The sequence below is a fragment of the Pristis pectinata genome, chromosome 2 (genome assembly GCF_009764475.1).
Source record: "Pristis pectinata isolate sPriPec2 chromosome 2, sPriPec2.1.pri, whole genome shotgun sequence".
Classification (NCBI taxonomy): domain Eukaryota; kingdom Metazoa; phylum Chordata; class Chondrichthyes; order Rhinopristiformes; family Pristidae; genus Pristis; species Pristis pectinata.
This window is the reverse complement of record NC_067406.1, coordinates 81167481-81190464: the sequence shown is the minus strand read 5'-3', so window position 1 is coordinate 81190464 and position 22984 is coordinate 81167481.

Below are 22984 nucleotides of genomic sequence, written 5' to 3'. Positions count from 1 at the left end.
AGCATGATAATGGGAAACAATGAGAGAGCAGTATATCTGAAGGGAGAATTCGACATTCGTACCAGAAGGTTATAAAGTGCCTAGATGGAAAATAAGATGTTGTTCTTCCTGTTTACATTTGAGCCTCATTATGGCAGAGGAGGAGGATGCAGAAAAACAGGTCAGAATGGGAGTGGATTTGAGGATTAAAGTGACATGCAACAGGAAGCTCAGGAACATCCAATCTGCATTTTGGTTTCTGCACTGTAGTGAAGGCCACATTGTGAATGCTGAATGCAGTAGACTGGATTGGAAGAAGTGATTTGATTTGATTTGATTTGGTTAATTTACCATAAAGTAACAGGTTCAAGAAAATAAGAACTCAATAAATAAGAGCAGGGATCAGGGCATTTTGCCTCTTGTGCCTTCTCTACCATTCAATAACACAGCTGAATTCTTACTTTAGCTCCATTTTCCTGAACTAATCCCATCTCCCTTGATTCCCTTAATAATTAAAAAAACTGTCAACTCTCTTGAAAAATTTAGCGATTGAGCCACCACAACCTTCTTCAGTTGAGAATTCGAAAGATTCACGACCCTTCGGGACAAGAAATTTCCTCTCTGTCCTGATTAGCCAACCGCTGTGGTCCTTGATTCTAGACATGCCAGTCAGGGGAAACATTAACTCCATATCTACCCTCTTGTCCCTTAAGAATTTGGTACGTTTCAATGAGATCGACTCTGATTCTTTTAAACTCAAGAGACTACAGGCCTTGTCTGCATAATCTCTCCTCAACAATAAACCTGCTTTGTCTAAAACATCTTTAAGAAGTATTTACTTTTCTTCCTGTTGTAAAAATTCCATTGACTCTAAGAACGCTTGAGTGCAACTTTAAACATTATGTCTGGAGTGCACAATGTATGCAGACAAAATGAGAAAGGGGAGAAAAGGATGGAGAGAGGATAGGGAGTCAGAATTGATTATGGATATTGATTTACTTAGGCAGTGCTGAGCGGCAGAAGAGGCACAGTGGCACAGCTAGTAGAGCTGCTGCCCCATACTTGGGTTCAATCTTAAATCCAGTGCTGTCTGTGTGGAGTTTGCATGTTCTCCCTGTGACCATGTGGCTTCCCCCTGGGTATTCTAGTTTCCTTCCACATTCCAAAGGCATGAGATTGATAGGTTAATTGAACATTGTAAATTGCCCCTAGTTTGTGAGTGGGAGCATCTGGGGAGAGTTGATGGGAATGTAGGGAGAATAAAATAGGATAAGTGTAATGGATCCTTGATAATTCTTGTGGACTCAATGAGCTGCAGGGCCTGTTTCTGTGGTGTGTGACTCAAAGAAGAACTGTTATGCTCCTGCATGAGTAATCAAATTGCAGGAAAGAGATAGAGCAACAAGTTGCAAACAAATTTCAAAAATCTGTAAAATCAACAAGCTAATGATAATGGAGTACTTTTGTTATGCTATTATAGATTGGAAAAATTAGGACAGATGAGAGAATTTCCAGAAGATTTTTCCTGAGAACTTTCTTAATCAGCATGACTCTAGCCCAACAAGGAAAAACAACATATTGCTAGATTTAGTTCCTGGGAATGAAGAGGAAAGAGGGCAGAGAAATAAAGACTCCATGACTTCATAATATCAGTAGGTATGGAGTAAAGTCAGAGTGTCAGAGAGGTTCTACGATTCTACTCCATACTTGCTGCTGTTATGAACACTGTGTACCAAACACACTCTCAAAGAAATATGATTCCCTTCTTTCCTCTGCATTCCCAAGAACTAAATTCAACTAATTATGGAAAAGAACAGGGAATGATCAAATGTAAAAAACACTTCTTAGATTACTGGAGGAGGGCTAATTTCAGAGAACTGACAAATGATCTGTCCTTAGTGAAAAGGAACCAAAGATTGGTAGGTAAAAGAGAAAACATGCAATCCAAAGCCTTCAAAGAAGACATACTTTATGTGCGGATTAATAGCATCCTGATTAAAGATAAAGAATGACCTCCAAAACCAGAGCTCTTTGGTTGGTTAAAGGAATAGAAATTATAATGAAACAAAAAAAAAGTTTGACAATGAAAAGTTTGAGATTATGAGACCATGGGAAATAGGAGCAGAAGCAGGCCATCCAGCCCTTTTAACCATATCCACCTTCATCAAGATCATGTCAGGGCCATTTTCCTTGATTTCCTAATATCCAGAAAGCAGTCATGCTCTGTGTTAACACAATAACTGAGCCTATAGAGCCTTCCTGGGTAGAGAATTTTAAGGGTTCTCCAACATCTGAGTGAAGAAATCTTTCCTCATCTCAGTCCTAAATGGCCTACCTCTTATTCCGAATCTATGCCCCCTGATCCTAGACTTCTCAGCCAGGGCAAACATCCCATGCACCTAGCCTGTCAAGCACATTAAGAATTTCATTTTAATGAGATCTCCTTTATTCTTCTAAACCCTGGCAAATACAGTTCCAAACTACACAAACTCTCACATGGCAAATCCACTATCACTGGAACCAGACCAGTGAATCCTTGCTGTACACTTGCTATGGTAAGTACGTGCCAATTAGGTAAGGCAACTAAAATTGCACCAAGTATTCCAGGTGTGGTCTAAGCGTGGCACTACACAATTGCAATCTGACTTCCTTACTTCTATATTCAAATCATCTTATAATGAAGACTCCAATGGCAATCTTCAGCTCCCAGTTGCAAACAAGTTCAACTCCCCTACCCATTCCCACACTAACCTATCCGTCCTTGGTTCCTCCACTGCCAGGGTGAGGCCAAGTGCAAATGAGAGGAACAGCACCTCACATTCCACCTGGCTAGTCTACAACCCAATGGCATAACCATTGAATTCTCCTACTTTAGGTAACCTGCACCCCCTCTGTTACTTTCTTTCCCCTTCTGATCCACTCAGGTCCTCTTGTTCACCCCTTCTTTCTAACACCCTCCCCCTCAGCTCCCTGTTGCCCAGTTTCTTTCCCCACCCCCACCTGGTTCCATCTGCCTATCACCCACACATTCTACAGACTTAATCCCATCCCTTCCCCCCTCTCTTCCCACCTGCCCAGCATCCGTCCCTTATCTGGTTTCACTCATCATCTTCCTTTCCCATCAGATTCCATAATCTTCAGCCCCTTGTTGCCTCCACCTATCACCTCCAAGCCTCTGTTGCTATCTTTGCCCCTCCCTCCTCCACCTGGCTCCATACATCCATCAACCTCTCCTCACCAGGATCCACCTATCACTTGCCAGCTCTTTCCTCACCTCTTCACATGAGCCATCTCCCCTTTACACATCCTGTCCCCATGCAAGTTCTCGATCTGAAACGTCAACTGTCCCATTGCCTCCACAGATACTGCTGGGCCAATTGAGTTCCTCTAGCAGTTTGTTTTTTGCTCCAGATTACAGTGTCTGTGGTCTCCTGTGTTTCCAGTGCATTTTTCCTTCTAATTGTTTGCTGTCCCTTTTTTTGGGATATAGTAACTTGTGTACCAGAACACCTAGGTCCCTTTGAGTACCAACAGCATTCAACAAATACTCTGCATTTCTGTCATGTGCACCAAAGTGGATACCCTCACATTTTCCACATTTTTTTCAGTTGCTGTGTTCTTGCCCATAAATTCAGCTTGTCCATATCCGCTTGAAGCCTTTTTTATATGCTCGCCCATCCTCTCAATCCCATCTATGTCAGCAAGTTCAGAAATATGACATTTTGACCCCTCAGACAAATTGTTAACATGGATTGTGAATAGTTGGAGCCAAATATTAATCTCAGTAGTACAACATTAGTCACAGTCTGGCAACCTGAGAAATATCTGTTCATTTCCATTCTTTGCTTTCTGTCTGATTAACCAGTTCTCAATCCAAGTGAGTATGTTACCCCCAATTTCATGTGCTTTAACCTTGTTAATCAACCTCTTGTGTGGGACCTTATTGAAAGTTTTCCAAAAATTCAAAAACACCAACCACTGATTCCCTCTTATCTATTCTATTAGCCACGTGCTCAAAGAACTCCAGCAGAATAGTCAAACATGATTTTCTTTTCATATATTCATATTTACTCTGCTCAATCCTATTATTCTTTTCAAGGTGTTCTACTAATACATTCTTCATTATAGATTCCAGCACTTTCCCTACCTTTGATGTTTGGTTAATAGGGTAGTAAGTCTCTTTTCTCTTTCCTTCCTTTCTTAAATAATAGGGTCACATTTGCTGCCCTCCATTCCACAGGAACAGTTCTGTAGAACTTTTGAAGATGAACCTTTGGAAGGTTCCTTATACAGTGGAGAATTAAATTGAATACAGAAGTGCTGAGGAGCACCAACAAAAATAAAAGGGTTTGCTGACCTACATTGGCCCAGAGTTCTGCAACATATAGAGTGGGGATTGGGAGGCCTTAAGTGTACAGAGCAGGAGAGTCCATGAGAGTGGAAAAACAACTGCAACAAGAGAAGTCTGCAGTGTGACGTCACATGTGAGGCAGTAAGTGATTGGTAGTAACTGTGGCTAAGTTTTAACTTTACCTATAGCATTTAACTAAATTTTAACAATTAAGTTTAATTAATTTAATGAACTAAATGAGGTAAATAATCTGATTAACACTAAAGTAGTTAGATGAAATAATAGGCAGATGGGAGATATGCTATTTATGGACATTTTTGATCAAGGGGTTGACACCTGCAGTAAAGTGTTTGCGGCTTGAGGAACTTTGACTCCGTGTTGAGGATCTGGAATATGAGCTGCTAACATTGTGTTCCATCAGGAAGAATGAAGTTTACCTGGATCTTTTGCTCCAGGAGGTAGCCACATCTCTTAAATTAAATACTTTAGAATTGACACTCAGTCAGGGTCAGGAGGGAGAACCTGTTGAGTGAGGCAAGTATAGGAATCCCTGAGGTCCTAAGGTCCTATCACAAGAGCCTCAGTCCCTACATTTTCCCAATAGGTTTGAAGTTCTTGCAACCTTTGTGGATAAATGTGGAGACTGTGGGGATGGTGAGTAAACTGACCATGGCACCTTAATATATGAAGCCATTCACATGGTTAGAGAAAAAAAGGAAGGTCGTTGTAGTAGGGAACAGTATAGTTAGGAGGATCGACACTGTAACCAGGGACATGAGATCTGAAGGCTATAGGGTTTACCTGATGCCAGGATAAGGGACATTTCCTTCAGCCTTGGAATGGGAGGGGGATGATCTAGTTGTGGCTTACTTATGTAACATTGCCATAGATGACAGAGGAAAAAATTCTGCTGGAAGAGTTTGAGTAGCTAGGGATTAAATTAAAAAACAGAACCACAAAGGCAATAACCTCTGAATTATTACCTGAACCATGAATAAATTGGCACAGGATTAATAGGATCAGGGAGATGAAAGCTTGACTCAAAGACTGGTGTGGGAGAAGTGAGTTTCAATTTGTTGGGCTCTGGTGAAAGAGAGAGCTTTTCAATTAGGACAGACTACATCTGAACTGTGCTGGGACCAGAGTTCTCGCAAATCATTTAACTCATGAGGTTGATAGTGCTTTAAATGAAATGTTGGTGAGGGGTGGGGAGGAGAAGTCTTGCTGAGAGAAATGTAGAACATTGATGAGAGAAAACACGAGAATGCAATGCATAAAAGCAATTGGGATATAGATAATCAAATTGTTACAGGAAGGAACAGTGCATATTAAGAAAAGAAAGCACTGGTAAAGAGGGTCTCCATTAAAAAAAATACAGATTGGTCTGAGGGCCCTCCACTTCTTCCTTGACCAGGGACCCAACCAGATTCTCTCCACTAACACGCTCATTTACCACTTCACTTGGCTGAACACATTTGCACATCGAATGACCTTGTTGTCAATTTCTACCCTGCTCTCACTTTCACATTGTCCATCTTTGACTCTTTCTGGAGAGTTTCTTTCTTCCTTTTCTGGATCTCACTCTCTCTACTTCAGGGGATAGGTTAGTGATAAAACATCTATTATAAGCCCACAAACCCACACAATTATCTCATCTCAACTTTCTCTCACCTTGCCTCCCACAGTGACTCCATTTCATTCTGACAGTTCCTCTTTCTCTGTTATATTTGCTCCAATATAGAGGCTGCACAGATGTGTTTGAGGTGCCTTCTTCTTATCTCAACCATGATTTTCCCTCGACCGTAATTTATAGAAACATTGCCAGCATCTCAAATATCTCCTGCACTTCTGGTCTCACCCCTCTCCTTCTGGACAAAGAAAGGATAGAGTTCCTCTGGTTCTGACCTTCCACCCCACTGTCTACTGCATTCACTGGATCATCCTTCACAATCTCTGCCACCTTCATCGAGTCTCCACCAGCAGACACATCTTCCCCTCCCCTTTCCTTTCAGCATTCCAGAAACTATTCCCTTTGCAACTCTCTAGTCTGCTCTTCCTTCTCTACCATTCATTTCTCTTTTCTTAGCACTCTCCCGTGCAACCACAAGAGATGCAATACTTGTCTTTTCACCTCTTCCTTTCCTATCATCAAGGGACCGCTTCGCAAGAAACTTCCCTTTTAGTTCTATTTCTTTCAGTTTAGTGTCCTGCATTCGGTGCTCAGGCTCAGAATGTGGTCTCCTCTACAGTGGAGGAGACCACATACAGATTGGGTGACTGAGTGACCAATTTGTGGAGCACCTAAATTCAGTCCACAGAGGTGATCATGTTCTTACAATCGTTTGTCAATTTAACTCTCCAATATGCTCCCATTATGGGTTATCTGTCTGTGGCCTCCTGTCGGCCAAGGCCCAGTATAAGCTTGAGTATCAGCACTGGCTGATTCTGCTGTAAATCACACATCTGTAATATTGGCTACATTTTTCTCTTTCTCCATTTTCTCAACCTGACCTGCTGGGCTTTCTCTACAGCTCTGCATTATGCTGGTTTTACGTTTGTTAGTTCATATTCTCTCCCTATAACTGCCCTCATTATCCTGTCAACTGGATGACTTCATTTATAGTTTAGCCCCACAACAATCTTGGCCTCACCCTGTCAGAGAGATTCCATTTTACTATCCATCCCTCCCCCACCCTCTCTACAACTTAAAAATAACTTGTTTTCTCTCCTTCTCAGTTCTGATGAATGGTCTTTGTCCTGAAATGTTAACTCACCTTCTCTATTCACAGATGCTGCCTGACCTGCTGAGTATTCCCATGTAAAAAAATGCTGAAGTGACTAAGAATGTTAAGAAGACATATATAAAGTTGTATCTGAATATGGGAAGCATCTACAGAAGGTAAATAAAATTAATGGTGCAAAAAGATGTAAATTACATGTATACGATATATTTACCATTATTAAGTTATTGCTACAGGGCAATCAATGCTGGAAGCTGAATATTAAATGATATTTAATATTTAGAAAAGACAGGCAATTATGGTCCCATGAAGGTGTGAGGAGTCAGTTGGTTGTGACAGAATGAGGGGCTTCATTGGAAGGCAAGACTGTGAATAGTTAATGGTTAACATTTAAGGAACAAATGCAGGACCTGCAACAGTAATACATTCCTTTTTGACACAATAAACACAAAAAAGGGCAGCACAGTGGCACAGCTATTAGAGGTGCCGCCTCAAAGCAGCAGAGACCTGGGTTCAATCCTAACTGCAGGTGCTGTCTGTGTAGAGTTTGCATGTTCTCCCAGTGACTGCATGGGTTTCCTCTGATAAGATAAGATTTCTTTATTAGTCACATGTACATCTGTTGTGTGAAAAGGTTCTTTTAGAATCTTAAAGACGGAGGGCTCTGGACACAGGCTTTGGATTTTAAAAATAGTTTAATCACAAAGGCAAATGCTGGGACAGAATGAATGGGAACAGATGCACCCTAGCACACACACACGCAGGAGACCACGAATGTGAGGGGGAATCGCAACGAGGATGAGATACACACACACACACACACACACACACACACACACACACACACACACACACACAAACACGCTCACACACACAAACACACAATAAACAAGGTACAGTTTATCAAGGGATAAACACTTTAATGCCTGAATACCTTGACCCAAACGAGCATTGGCCCTAACAATCCCTCTGACTGAGATGCTCCCAACCACGTGGTGATGCACACTCTTACCAGTGGTCTCTGCAGCATCGTCTCACTACTCCTGGGGCAGTCGAAAGAGGAAGGGCCAGGGGATTGCAACAGGGGAGTGCTGAGAGGTTGGGTGGAGCCTGGCCAGGTGATTTAGACAGGCCAATGGTTTGGAGGTCAAGGACAAAGGTGCCTGCCAAGGCCAATGGTCAGGCAGTTTCAGGAACAAAGGTGCTCTCCAAGGCCAATCCCTATGTCCACACCTGATGGGTGGGGTGGAACCACACCTTGATTAACATTGGAGTCACTTCCAATCTGAGGAGAAACGCTGTCCTCCGACCAGAGGGGTCAGTATTGTTACTATCACATGACAGCCATGTGCTCTCCTACTACAACATCAAAACACACAGTGAAATGCATCTTTGCATAGAGTGCTCTGGGGGCAGCCCACAAGTGTTGCCACACTTCCGGTGCCAACATAGCATGCCCACAACTTCCTAACCCATACATCTTTGGAAAGTGGGAGGAAACTGGAGCACCCAGAGGAGACCCACGCAAACACAGGGAGAACGTACAAACTCCTTACAGACAGCGGCCGGAACTGAACCCATGTCGCTGGCACTGTAGTAGTATTATGCTAACCGCTACACTACCATGCCTGCTCTACTGTGGTTGCTCTGGTTTCCTCCTACATGTCAAGTACATGCTGGTTGGTAGGTTAACCGTCCCCTCTGTGTAGGTGAGTAGTAGAATGTGAGGAGAATTGATGAGAATGTGGGGAGAATAAAAATATAGGGATTAATGTAGGGTTAAAGTAAGAGGTGGTTGATGGTCAGCATGGACTTGTTGGGTCAAAGGGCATGTTTCCGTGCTGTATCTCTCTATGACACTCCCTAAAGCACAAGAGGAACGGAAACCCAATGATATCTAACAAACAAGTTTATAGGTAATATTCAATCCAAAAAGATGCCAGAAAAAGTAGCATGCTTAAGGTTTGGGAGCTGTTTTGAATTAAGCAAAAAAGAAACCAAGAAAATAATTAAGATAAAGTGTAGATTATGCGTGTAAATGTGCAAGGGTGTAAAAAGGAAAGATCAATGAAGACATATGTAGATCCTTTTTAGTCAGAAATGGGAGAAATAAAATGGGGTACAGAGAAATGGCAGAGCAATTAGATAAATATTGATTCTGTCTTCATGAAAAGGTGATGGGTATATTTACAGAAATGCTAGAGAACTAAGAGTCTAATGAAAATGAGGAATTAAAGGAAGTTATTATCATTAAAAAACTTACTCATATTTTTTTGACCTTGAAGGGAGCCATTCAGCCCATCATATCTATGCCAGCTTTCAGAACACTCTCATCAATCCCATCCCCCCACAATATATTCTTTTTCTGATGCCCATTAACTCCCCCTTGATTCTTCTACCACACATCAGGGTAATTTACAGTGGTCAATTAACCTACCAACCAATTTGTCTTTTGGATGTGGAGGAAAATAGAGCCTCTTGGGAAAATCCACATGGTCACAGGGAGTATAAACTCCACACAAATAATATTGGAGGTTAGGATCAAACCTTGGTTGCTGGAGCTGTGAGGCAGCAGCACTACATGCTCACCACTATGCTGCCCTAGTAACACTGGAAACATTAATGGGACAGAAAGCTGATAAATTCTCAGTGCCTGATAATCTGCATCCCAGGGTATTACAACAGGAAGCCATGAAAGTAGTGGATGCATTGGTTGTCATCTTCCAAAGTTCTAAGGATTATTGAACCATTCCTGCAGATTGAAGGGTGGAAAATTTAACACCAGTATTTAAAAAAAGAGAGGAAGAGAGAACACAAGGAACTGCAGACCAGTTAGTCCAACAACAGCAATAGGGAAAATGCCAGAGTCTATTATGTGGGACATAATGACAGAAAACATCAACAAGATTACACAAAAAAGGAAATTCCTCAAGGATGTAACTGGTAGAATAAATAAAGGAAAGCCAGTGGATTTGGATCTTTGAAAGGCTTTCGATAAAATCCCACATGAGAGATTGGTGTGAAAAATAAAAGATAATATACCAGCACAGATTGAAATTGGTTGTCCGGCAGGAAACAGAGAGCAGGAGTAAATGGGACTTTTTTAGAGAAAGCAGGCGCTGATTAGTTTGGTACAATGGGAATCAGTTTTTGGATCTCAGCTATCTTCATTACATGTCAATGATGTGAGTGAGGGAACATTGATGTGAAAGTGGATGGGTGGGTGAAAGTTGTGAAGAGAATTCAAAGAGGCTTCAAGGCAATTTAGACGTTATATGGATGAGCAGATACAAAGCAAATGCAGTAACTGTGAAGTTATCCATTTTGGTAGGAGAAATAGAAAGGCAAAGTATAGTGATTAATTGGGAAATACTGAGTGCAACAAAGGTTTACCAGGCCGATTCCTGGGTTGTCAGGTTAGTTGCACGAGGAGAGATTTGGTTGGCTAGTTCTGTATTCATTAGAGTTGAGAACAATGAGAAAAGATCCAATTGAAACATACTAACATTGTGACAGAGTTTGACAGACAAGATGTAGAGAGGATGTTTCTCTTTGCTTGGGGGAGTCTAGAACCAGAGTCACAGTCTCGGGATGCAGGCTAAGATACTTAGGATTGCAATGAGGAGAACCTTTGAAACCTACGGAATTCTCTGCACAGAGTTCTGTGGAGGCAGGTCACTGAACATAGTTAATAAGGATATAGAAACATAGAAATAGAAACATAGAAAACCTACAGCACAACTCAGGCCCTTCAGCCCACAAAGCTGTGCTGAACATGTCCCTACCCTCGAAATTACTAGGCTTACCCATAGCCCTCTATTTTTCTCAGCTCCATATTCTGGTCAGAAAAGGCAAGGTGAGATAGTGGGGATATGGTTTTGAGACAGTTGATCAACCATGACCATGGTGGTGCTGGAGCAGACTTAAAGGGCCAAATAGCCTTCCTCTGCTTCTATTTTTCTATGTTTCTAACATTTTACTTTTAAAATTCTCATCTGTTTCCAAATCCCTCTACTGCTTTGCCCCTTCATCTATGTTCCTCATTCAACCTTCTGAAATTGCTTCTCAAATTCTGGTCTCATGTGTATCCCAATTTTTAGCTGCCTCAACCATGTGTTCCACTAAACTCTCTCTAAGCCTCTCACCTTGCTATGCTCCACTCTTTGAAACATTCCATCTTGACTACATTTTTGGTTATTATGCCCATGGTTCTTAGTATCAAACTTTGCTTGATACAACATAAACCAGATGGAATTTACAAGAAACATATGATTTACACAAGTCTATCTAGGCAGCAGAGACAGTAGAAATCTGCCTAGTTGTTGTCTTGTACCTAATGATTTCTCATTTATCAACCCAGTGCAAAAATGACATGAAAACAAATAATTATTTTCATTATGTTCAATTGTTGGAAATAAGTAAAATTATCCAATATATCAGGAGACCTTTATGAAAGTTCATCAGTGTCTGGCATTCAACTGAATTATTGGCTCCTGATAGTGACATTATTGAAATGACAGGGACACTTGAAGCTATTTGAAATCCAATTATTTGTTCCTCCGTAATTCAAAGCTCACCTCTTTCTTTGGTCAGAACCTACATTGTTTTAACTGCCAAAAGGAATTCAAGATTGTGGAAACATTCTGCACAGACATACATAATTATCCACTTATGTAATAAAACAGAACATGCTGGAAATACTATTAAGCTCAGGCAGCAGTTGTAGAGTAAGAAACAGAGTTAATGTTTCAGGTTGACGATTTTTCATCAGAACTTCACATATATAATTGAAGCAATATGAATTTAATAGCTGTCTTCCACAAAATTGAGGGTCTTGGAAGCACAAACTGACCAACACAGCAAGCTCACTTTTATCGTCATGAGTGGACTTGTTAAATTATTTCTAATTCCTCCTGGAGTCATGTGCTCAACTCAATTGAGAAACTGAAGAGATGAAGGTACTTTGGTTGATGAATTCTTCAGCCTAGCCAAGATGAAAGGGTTCCCTTCTTAGAAACCAGTGTACTGCACATCCACCTTCTCAAATGTCTAGGATTTTGGTCCCATAAGGACAATACAATTATTATTCTGCCAACTTTTTCTTATTTCCTGCCAAAAAAGAATGCTGCTTTTATCTCAGATAATTAGTTTGTTAAAGGACGAGAAATGTGGAAAAATATTTTAAAATAATGTTTCTGAATGGTGGAGTCTTCAAGTAAGTCTGTTGCCTTGAATAGCAACTGCTTTATTGGAGACAGCTACCATAAAAGAACTTACATTGTGACCTTCACAAATTCCAAAACCCTCCTCAGCGGGGGACTTTACTAGCTTCTTTCATTGTTAACATGCTAACAGGGACAATTGAAAACAGTTGTTGCCAACACCACCTGCCTTGGATCCATCATCTTGGCTCTGGTGATAGCGGCCTTAGACCTTAGATGCTTCATTGCTGTTGAGCTGAACGTGGCACAGAAATAAAGGATCATTGCCCTAGGGTATAACTCTTCTGGAACGTAACTCCCAACTTGATTCACCTTAGGACAATTATAGAGAGGGTAATTTTCTGGGTGATTTTTCTGCTTTGCATGCATGATTCTACAATGGTGATCAACAGAGGAGAGATATCCTATTTTTGGAGAGGCTCTGAAGATTCGCCAGGTGCACACTGGGAAAGCAGTTGGAGGAGATAGCTATGGAAATTCATAGCAGTAGTTAGCCCCTGAGGATCAGAATGCCGAGCTCAAGATGTCCAATAACTTCATGCAAGTGATCAAGCTTAATGAAAGCATCTTCAAACACCATGGACCAAATTTTGTGTTAAATGACAGCAGCTGCACAGTGAACTGCTGGCTCTTAACCTTATAAATTGGACATGCTTATCCAGATGCAGAAGTCCCAAATTAACTGACATATTCCAGCTGGTGAAAATGTATGCTCTGCTGCTCAATTCTCCATAGAATCCAGTAACAGAACACAAACTTACTTACACGAAGAAATCTGTTGATAGATCCTGCACCCGCTCTAACCCGGATCCCATTCATTTCAATGGAGAATTTACAGTTTTTAGGAGGAAGTTTTTCAAAATTATTTGCCTTTGCAGTAATTTTTTAATGACTTGAAAACATTTTTATTTTAGATCAGTATTTTTTTTAAATGGAACTTTTTAAAAATTAACTTGTTTATTTTGAATAAATTTTGAATATTTAGAAATGACACAGTGTTTCAAAACTTTCTAAAAGTTTGATGGTTGGTGAAGTCCAGGACCATGGCTTTGCATCTGTTATAGCGGCTTGTTCTGTGCCACCCATGGACAGAAGGCTCTGAAACTGCTCAGGGCTTCACTGATTGGATCTAGGAGGCTCTTCACTAGCTAGTTAAGTGCAAAGCAATGGAGAACATAAGTGGCCAGACTCAACGCACAAATGTAGAGCCCATATCTACCCAGCTGTATCATCAGCCTCGCACTGCTCAGTGCATCAGTTTGGCATGTGATGACTTACAAGTTTGCAATGTTTATGTCAGCTTTTGTTTGGCACACTGATGGTAAGTGATAAAGGGAAGGTAATGCAGGGAACTGTTAATCAGAAATCAGGCTTGTGCTTTTTGGTATCACAACGGAATGAGTTGTTTATGGACCTGGCTAGAAAGGGGCAGCAGAGAAATTAAAAAAAATGAGAAGCTGCAGATGCTGGAAATCTGAAATAAAATTCGAAAGTGCTGGAGATAGTTAACAGGTCAGGCAGCATGCATGGAGAGAGAAACAGAGCTAAAGTTTCTGCTCAATGACCTTCATCATAACTCTGCTGACTTTGCAGCATGAAGGCACCATGGCTGCTGCCAGAATAGTGGACATTAACCCACACCTATAATAAAAACTAAAAATGCCAGAAACTTTCAGCAAGTCGAACAGTATCTATGGAAAGAAAAGCCGTCAACATTTTGGGTTGAAAGCCCTTCATGATTTCTTTTTCCATAGACCCTGCATGACTAGCTGAGTGTTTCCAACACTAATTGCTTTTATTTCAGGTTTCCAGCATCTACAGCTTTTTGATTTTGATTAACTGTACCTGTACTGGTTGGAGACTGAGGGAATTCAAAGCATCTTAGCTGCAGTACATTTGTGAATAGAAAGGCAAGGCCTACAGGGTGATGAGTGGCAGTCAGTAGCATTCTGCGCCATTTGATCACCTTAAATTTTGGCTCTGCATGCATTCCTTTCAATAGAGAATGAAATATTATTTTTGTATTCAGAATATTGTGCCATTCTTAATGCCACATTGGGTGATAAACTACATAATATTGCAGATATATTCAGATCCAGCCAGGAATGAAATTGCAGAGGCTAGAGACATTTCAATGACTATTTTCTTATTGAAGCACAGGCATCTCTTATACTGAACCTTACTAAGGTTCAGGTAGGAAAATTGATTCTAAACACCCTGTATGTTTATGGTCTGCTGAGAATCTCTTATCCTTTCCTTTCCTTGCTTCTAGTGGTCAGTCCTGCTCCTGTACCTTATGCTTATTCTCCCAGTCAATCTGCACTCCAAGGGAAATGTTTACTCGTTCACTCGTAGGTGGGAGAAATAGTGTCTACAGAATCTTTGAAGGCAGAACAAACTCCTTCAGCACCTGGCACACCACTCCTTGCAGAGCTTCACAACTTTGGAGAATTCTAGAAGGAACCAAGTGCTAAAAGAAACATTGCAACAGCTGGTATAAATCAAACAGAAACTATCCAGCAAGAAGTTGATTATCCCTATAAATGAAAACTTACATTTATGCAGTTCCTTTCACATTAGTATTTGGGAGCAAAAGGCTTCATAGCCAATCAAATACTTCCAAAATATAGTCCTTGTCGTACTGCTGAATATGTAGCTATCAAATATTGCACAACAAGCTCCCACCATCAGCAATATAATTATATCTAGACAATCTGTTTTAATGATTTGATTGAGAGATACTATTGAGCACACCTCCACTGCTTCTCTCCAAAATAGTATGTTAAGATATTTTATTGTTTACCTAAAAGTGGTGAATGGGGCCTCGATTTAACTCCTCCCCAAGAATCAGGACCTCTGGTAATGCAGCTTGATTTTGATGTTCTGCTCTAAACTGTTGGGTGGAGATCCCTGTTGCTTCAGGCATGTTTAGCTGTGGAAAGTTGAGAGGGTGTTAACTGGAACATTACGCTTCAATTTGGCAGCATTGGCGCTAAATCAGCATTGCATGCTGATTGATGTCATAATCTGCTTACCTTGCATTCTCCTAGGGAATATTAGCTACACATGAACTGCTGTGTTTATCAATGTGATGGCCAGCACAACATATACCACAAAAATGTGTTCACACATCAAACCCCATACTGGAATTAACACAGGAGACTTCACTCACAAAACAGGTGTTATAGGGTCAAACTTTCTTATCAAAATATGCACATGCATGCACAATGCTACCTTTCATAAATTACATTAAGAGGGCAGCATAATACTGTCCACTTCATGTGTAGAATACTTCATTTGTAACATATATAATTCTGTGATAATATTATGAAATGTGTCTCCTTTTTGAAGCCATCTGTTTGATATTTTCATCTTGATAGTAATTCCATAGCAACGGACATATTACTAGGTGTTATGATTTTTTTCTACCTGTTAACAGTAGATTTCAGATTTTCCCTTTATCCTTAATACTGGCTATGCGGGTTGTTGCTATGGAGATGGCATAAGATAACCTGTTCAATTTTCTACTTTTATATTTAACCAGAGATGAGGCCACTCATCTCCAAGTTGGTCAGAAGACTCCCCCCACCCCCACACTCTCCCTCTCTTCCATCTCCCTCCCCACCCATCACCCAAATTCCCATTAGGGATTGGCTTCACTCACACAATCAAAGAACAAATGATATTTAAGGATGATTCAAGATGAAACGATGTAACTTCAAAGACTTTGAATCCCGTAGAACTTGAGCATGTTTTCTGAATGTAAGAAGGCCACAGTTTTTTGTAAACTGTTGCCATTCACAATCCATGTATATTTATTTTCATGGTACAGGTCTTCATCAAAAACTAGGCAACATATGCTGTATTCCATCCTGCCCATCTTCCACTTTATACAGAGAGAGTCTCCTTAGTAAACACTTTTATTTTGACATTTTGTTCAGCTCCTAATCCAGGAGTAATCAGGCCTTCTGCTTTCCCAAAGCTCAAGCTACCAAATGAACCAATTTCCTGGTGTGCTGTTTTTGAAATGGAAACTCTGGTATCTTCAGTGGGCTTTATGAGCCTTGAGGGTTTCATGTGTGTGAACTTCTTAACCAAAATGCCATAAAGCCAATCTTGGATCTGAGCTGATATATTTGGAACAGTGTAATTACATTGAAGAATGTAAATCATGGAATATTACAGTGGAGGAATTGGTTCCTAAATTGATCAAATCAGAAATGCTGTTCTGCATGTGACTCATTCAGTCTAAACCCTTTACTCTTCCCATGCTCTTCCATACACCGTCAGTCTTCCAAATTTTTAATAAGCTATCTAAGTCCATTTTGAAAATATATTCATGCTCTCTCCCACTAGTAACTTGTGGCCAACAGCTGGACTTTGTAACTATTCTCTGTGCCTTTTCATGCCGTCCAGCTCTATCTCAGGTTCACCACCAGCAGGGCAGACTTTCTGTCTATCCCCAAGATGTACCCCCGACAGCTGTAATTTTAGCTCTGGAATTACTTCCATATATCGGAGGTGTATCGGTTCGCTGGTGCATCTGAAGTTATATATTTGATAGTTTCTACAGCTATTGGTTGAGACAAATAAACAATGAGAGAATAGATGTGGGAACATGGTTTTCTCACAAAGTCATCTATCAATGTCTCAAAGATAAATGCCAGGAATTTTCTCCGGGTTTCTTTGCTCTACCTTTGGCAGAATTTCAGTGATACATATTGCCATAAATATTGATCTCCTGCTGAATCTATGGGTGCTAATTTATATGAAATCTAGAAGAATTTTATGTCCAGAAAATAAAAAGAACAATCTGAGTCACAACCCACTGTCTGTAAGAAAAAAAGGGTTGCAATACCAGAGCAAACAAAATGTTATGAAAATTGTCTTTCTTGACAAATTGCAATCACTTTCTTTTGGGGCCAAGCAATTCTAGATAGATTAATGCTAAATGGGGAGGTATATTAGATTTATTTCTTAATGTATGTCTGAACCACAGTTACAAAACAGTTTCACGAACCATACCCAGAAAATCAAAATTACATTCAGTTGAATAAACTGCTGTTTCAGATTACTAAATTAATATCAAGAATGTCTACAGATTTGTTTCAGGTTTGCTCTAGCACCGTCATGCCAGAATTATATCTGCTTGCTGTTGAGAATGTGGCCTTTTGTCCAGATTAACACAAGAGGCCTCGTTATTTTGTAACAGCAGACTGACTTTAAGTAAATAAAACAGGAAGTAATAGCACAAACGCTGTCGCTATACAATCTACTTATATTTACTAAAAGAAAATAAACTCTAAAAAATGCTGGTGCTGCCAACCCAGAGCATGTTGCCAAATGAGTGGTAAAACAGTCATGGGTGTAAACGTAATTATAATTAGGAATGGGATAGGAAAATTAGGAAGCCAGGTGCTACTGACTTGATTTTTTCCCCCTCTATCCATAGCAATCGCAGCATTTGCAAACATCCTAAGCTATCACCATTAGAAAGGGGCAATATAATGTTTTGGTTGAATGCCACATAGCCGCTGCCTTGCCACAGAGCAACAATAAAAAGCAGCCAAGTATCGCTAGCAGGCAACGAATTAATACTGTCACTGAAAGCAAAATTGTGGAAGGAGGAGCAGGAGGAATTTTTCATTTCTGGTAAATCTTATAACATGTTTTGTGTTTAAAGGGCAACCATCTTTAGTGCTGTGGGCCATTACAGAATAAACAGTCTGCAGCAGCAAGATTATCCAAATATTATGATTTTTATCCTCTTTCAATTACAATATTGTCATCCCTGCACCAAAAGATTTGTTAATGATGAAACATTTTTGATTCCATGGCTATCTATCAGGTTGTTACGGTCTCATAAGAAATGACAAACCACTTATCATCTGTGCATTTAAATGTTTAATGAACCCTTAACAGCTGGTGCAGTTTGGACCCAATTGATAACGAATGAGTCCATGGGGTAGCCGCAGTCACCAGCTTTAATGTCTGTGCAAAGACCTTTGAAGTGCCAATGAACCGCAAAGGACTTTATTAAAATAGCTCTGATGTAGCCTTCATCTATCCAAAAATCACCTTCGCCAGTGCATTAGAAAACAAATGATCTGAAATTCTGAGCATTAAAAATGAAGCAAAATAATGATAATGTATTGCATTTTGTGTGAATGGAGGCTAAAAAGATGATGAGAGATCCATATTTTGACTCAGGCACACAGAGTCACAGAATCTCCCTCACCACCCCCACACCGCCCCCCCCCCCCCCCATATACACACACACGTGCACATGCATGCAAATACAGACACATACACACATGTTGGGACAGGGATGAAAAATACATTAAAATGTTTTGAACATTCACAGGAGAGAGAATCTGGGAGTTGCAGATTAAAATGCAGATGGCCATATCTGAGCTAGCATGCTTCAGACAATGAAAGATAATTTAATATCAGATGATTTTATGCATTTATTGTTGTTGCAGCAGCTTGACCCTTTTAAGCTTAGAAGAGATCATTGTCAACTTAGGATGGAGTTTTGCATTTGGGTGGGAGGTAATAAATTTGGGTAAATACTGACACCACAGTTATATTGAATGGAGAGGATGGCAAACTCTCCAGACATGTCAGGCAACCTTATTTAAATTGTATATGACAGCCAATTGCCTGTGAGATGATTAATATATTCTTTATTTTATATCATAATGTGTGGGTAAGTTGATTGAACAGAGAGAACATGATCTTTCCAACGAATGATTAGAATATCCATTTCAGGTTATGCTATCTTGTAAGAAGATATCAAAATAATAGGTAGTGTCACGAAAGTAACGTTCTCAGATAATTGAAACCAATAAACCACAATCTCACAAGGGGAGTGTTGCACCAGTGCACTTTGAACCCTTAGATCTATATATAACAATTCTGCACGTTGCAGTGTCTCTGAAGCTGCCAAATATTTATTCTTCTTTCCTACCCTCTGTTCATCAATTCTGGTGTTTGTGCATATTTTAAGTCATATTTGCTTCAAACCAATCTCCTATTTTAAATTGCAACCTTTTCTACTTTACACCAGTGCTTAGGTCCACAAGCACATTGAATTGGATTCAGGGCTAGACTCAGAGTGTCAGCCAGTAATTAGTTTCTGCCCCTCCATTCTTTGAACTCCAGTTCTGGCATTATCTTTCCCTGGTGATGTCCCAACCAACCATTCTGGGCAATGATTTCAATTGCTTCATTGATGTGGCTGGGCGATCTGGCAGAGATGTCAACAAACTGGATGCCATCTCCAAGCTGTTGACTGAAAGGGTGTAAGTTACCATGCTATGCAATGCCATCAGTAGAGAGAGCACTACGGCAATACTCCTGGTCAAGACCAGGTAAGTCAGCCTGGTCCGGGACAGTTTCCTCTTTGAGCCTTTCTCTGACCGTGGACACTTCCTGGCTGATTGTCACATACAGAAACACAGGAAGGCTGGCAGGGGGACATGGAAGCTGAACATGAAACTGATGATCCTAAAAATATGGAGGAACTTAAAAGGGATTAAATAGTTTGCAGAATCAAGAAAACTATCTTTGATTTCACAATGAATTGGTGAGGAGCAATCAGGACAAGCATCAAAAGTTTTTTTTTAAATACTCAATGGTGCTTAGAAAGTAAGAGAGAGGAAGAGGAAATGTGCCAACTCCAAGAAAACATGTAGAACCTGCTCCTGTTGTATTTGATAGGCTAGGATGTCAAGAGGAACTCCAGGCAGTAAAGACCCAGCACACTTCACTCTTTGCCTCAGAGTTTTCCAAGACCATTATCTGATCCAGGCTCTCTTCCAAGGAGCAGAGTGAGACACAATCATGCTACTTCTTCCAAGAGCTTCACAGAGGGAACTACATGATTAAGAACCTAAGGGAAGAAGATAGCTCGGTAATGTCCTCCCAGCTGATATTAAGGAATTGCAAATCCTTCTGTGTCAGTCTGTGAAATTTGGAAGCCACGGAAGGCACAGCCTCCAAGAATCGCCTGTCCTCTGTCTCAGTAAAGAGCATCAATAGGAGATTCTGGACAACCTTTAATTCTGGATGAACTAACAATGTCTGTCCCTTTCTTTGAAGCAAGTGAAATCTCTGGGTGATGGTTTGCCAGCTGAGTTTTACTTGGCTCTGTGCACTCCATTGCCTTGCACCCGCTGGAAATATATTTAGTTAGTAGCACGTTGCAATCCATGAAGAAGGACATTATCACCCTCATCTGTAAGTAAAAACAGGTTAAAAAAAAAGAGAGATCAATAATTAGCAACTCATTTCACCATTTAACGTGGATTACAAGATTCAGTCTCTCACCAGTTGAGTCAAGTCTGCATTAGGGCTGGTGATATAATCAGATCAGCTCTGTGATGTACCCGACAGGAAGATCTCTAATACCCTTGTGCCATTCAGGGATACCTTTGTGTGGGAAGGAATGGCCCCTTGCGTAGTCAGCTTGGGTCAGGCCTTTGATGTAAATGATGGACATGATAAAAACTCTCCATTTATTTATTTTGTTTGATTACAAAACAGATGTTTTAAATAATTAATTAATTGGATCAGTCTGGAGTTCCACATTAGCCATGTATAATTCCAGTCAATATTCTGGATTATGTGGGAATATCTAGTTCTGGATATGAGATTCACAGGTATTAAAAATTGGGAATATTGAATTAGCATTTTGGGAAGTAGTTTGAGCTGGTTGGGGGGGTAATCTTAAATGTTGTTTGCCTTAACAAGAATGTTTTTTACCCTGAATGATTCTCCATTTCACAATGCTTCTTAGTCCTATTCTAGAGATGGCTAGAATGATAGATCAACTAAAAGGAAGATCAAAATGCCGGCTCTGGGGCAGCCAGATGCTGTGACATGAAGTTTTGTAACTGGTTGACAGAACAAACCTATCACAATCACCCCAACTTCCCATGGCTGTCCCCTGTTTAGAGTGAAACGTATTGGCTTGGAAAGGAGGGCAAATTGCACCTTGCACTCGTTATCAGGGGGAAATGAAATTGTTTATTAGGTCTGTAAGGGGCATAGGAGATATTAAGTAAGTACAATGGTAAAATCTTTTACTGATCATCTTTTATTAATGGTGATAACTTGTCTGTCCAGATATATCCCTGACATTTTGTATTGCACCTACTTAAACAGTGTCAATAGGGCATAGAATCCTCCAACTCTTACCCCAAGAAACTGAATATGTGACTAATGATGTAATTTAACTTTGGAAGAACATCTTGGGAAATTGAAAATAATAACAAGTTACTTGAACCTGAAGTCCAGACTAAAATAACCATGGGATTTTTGTTTAATATAACTTTTATAAAACAAGCAAGTCCTGAATTGAAGAAGCTGCAAGGAATAGGTCTTTTCCTTTGATGAACAAGATTTATCTAAGAAGACAAGTTACATTATCTGTTCTCTCCACAGCCTGCAAATTTCAGTAAAGTAGGAACATCTCAAAGTGTTAATAAAACTCTTTCCCATCAAAACACTCTTCTGTGAAAATCAATGACACAGGATTAATTGAACTAATTGGGTTAGATGTAGAGCCTTCGAAGGAATAAACTGGACAATTATAAAGGGAGAGATTTGTGTCAATCAGCTTTCATGGGCATGATTCCTTTGTAGTACAATAAGGCGGTGGGGTTCAGTGGCAATTTGGACAATTTACAAATAGGGGTAATTAGGGGAAGATATCGCCTCTTATATTACAACAGATAAGTTTTAAGGATATGATGGTGGGAACATCACTAGCAGGGTGTTACTTGGAAAAAATACTGTGCCCTTACCCTATCTATGCAACAAAAGAAGGATTGTGTGGCTTTAACACAGTAACTAACTGTACCATAGAACCTGTACCCTCAGGATTAACACAGGGAATATATTGTGTAACCTGTACCAGAAGTTCATTCTGGTATGGAGAAATGTATTTCTAATACTAAATGTTTTACTTATTACTTCCTTCAAAAAGAGGGCAAATGGAGTTGGTAGACATACACTGATGAGAAAACTCATTTTCAATGTTAGGGAAAATTTAAAATAGAACCTGGGGCTGTATGTAAATCAGTTTTCCTACCCCATACTTCCTTTACCAGAACACTTAACACAAATTAAACAAGGGTTATACTGGGTGCAGAGACATTATTATCTTTTGCAGCAGAAAGGTGGAAAAGTTCAACAAATCATTACTAACGTAATGATAAGTACATGATGGGATGATGTATGGGATTGCAGAATGAATGTAAGGATGCATCCTTGGAAAAGGAATATCTCCTATATATTGGTCAATTAATCTCAGTGTTTATGTTGTTAGTAAATATGTGAGTAAAATGTAAAAGATGGAAGATCTCAAAGACTGAGCTAAGTGTAGGAGTTAGGTCCATAATTAATAAATGGTGAAAGATGTAAATAAGTATACTGCTATATGCTCTAGTTTTCTGGAGCATTGATGGTAACAATCCTATCCACAGCATATGTTATGTGGGTAGATAAATGATTTTATATGTTAAATATATTTTATCTATATGCAGCTATAATCAGTGTAATCATTTGAATGTGGAGCAGCTTTTGCTAATGCTACCTGAAGAGACATGGGAGTGTGATGTGATTCTTTCAGGAATATGCCTCAGGATCAAAGGGGAGTGGGGTGGCAGTTGTAGTCAACTGAGGGT